The following is a 1,686-nucleotide window of genomic DNA, read 5'->3' on the forward strand; positions in this document are numbered from 1 at the left end:
TGTCTTAACTTATTTTTACTAGAGTGTGTAAAATGGAACTAATTATTTGATGTACACTGAGAAAAGAGATTCCTTAAGTTACCATAGTGGTAACCCAGCAATTTAAGGGTGCGTCCAGACAAGAGCAGTCCACTGTAGACATTAGAAGCCCACATTTAAGATAATGAGGACTTGGAGTGATTAAAACCAATTTTAGAATTTGTAGAGAAGAAGAGGATTTCAAGTGTGCTGTACTCCAAGCCACAATTCCAGAACTCAGGAAACACAGATACATCTGAAGTAGAAACCAGCACAAAAGCCATCAGGCTTCAGACACCTGCTGCTTCTGCTGTTCTGAACTGATTGCACCAGTCTCTCGCTCTCCCTACCAACACTGGACATGCCTCTCATGGGCTGAGCCTCACAGGATGCCACCTAATTAGAGAGTCCAAGTAACAATTTGGCCTGTTTTTACCCTCAGAATGCAGAGGAAAGAGCAACACTGCTACCCGAAAAAAAAATTGTTCCAAGGTGTTGATGGAATGAAACAGTCAAAATCAATGTTAAGTTGGACAATAGAAAAAAATGAGAGTTCAAGATATAACTGAAAGTTTAACTTGAGAAATGTATTTTTAAAAGAAAAAAAATGGTCTAATTTATATGATCATGAGATGTACAACATCCTTCTGAACACAATCTAAAGCATAAAACCACAAAGAGCTATGCTTCAGTAAATAATAAAGTCAAATTAATCACATATATTTGACCCACTCAGAAATGACTAACATACAGATGCTATAGACAGGTTTGTGAAATTCAAGAAGCCTGATTACCACTGTTAAGAAACCATAAATATCTATCCAAAACTATTAGGAAATTGTTTAAGAGGGGCCAACAAAATGGCTCTGAGGATAAAGGTTCCTGCAACAATCCTGATGACCTGAGTTCCATTTCCAAGACTGAGAGAACTTGCTCCTGCAACTTGTCTTCTGAACTGCCACTTGTCCTAGAGCATGGGCATCACACACACACACACACACACACACACACACACACACACACACACACGTTCACACATTCAAAGAAGGTAATACAAAACTTAAGTATGAAAAATCGCAGGCTTGCGAGATGGCTCAGTTCTTAAAAGCACTGGCTGCTGTTTCAGAAGAACCAGATTAGATACCAAGAACCTGCATGGTGGCTCACAGCTGCCTGTAACTCCATTTCTGAGGCATCTTATGCCCACCGCTGACCTCCGTAGGCACCAGGCACATAATTCTTTGTGTATGTACGTACACACTGGCAAAACATTTATACATTGTACTGTCTGGTTTTATGTGTCAACTTGATACAAGTTAGAGTCATCAGAGAGAAAGGAGCCTCACTTGAGGAAATGTTTTCATGAAATCCAGCTGTAAATCATTTTTCAATTAGTGATCAATAGGAGAGGGCCTCACGTATTGTGGGTGGTGCCATCCCTGGACTAGTGGCATCCCAAGGTAGGGAGCATAGAACAAAGTAAGGTACTAAAATGGGAAGAGATTGGTTGCCATTGGCTATTTATGTGACTAGGGGAAGAAGCAGAAGTCCACTGATATTTCTAAGTGTATCATGGGCTTGGCTGCCTCGTATCCTGAGAAGGAATAGATAGGGCTTATGTAGAAAAGCCCCAGAGAATACTAGATTAAAGTAAAGTGAGGATGTTTA

The sequence above is a fragment of the Mastomys coucha genome, unplaced genomic scaffold (assembly GCF_008632895.1).
Source record: "Mastomys coucha isolate ucsf_1 unplaced genomic scaffold, UCSF_Mcou_1 pScaffold13, whole genome shotgun sequence".
Taxonomy (NCBI): Eukaryota; Metazoa; Chordata; class Mammalia; order Rodentia; family Muridae; genus Mastomys; species Mastomys coucha.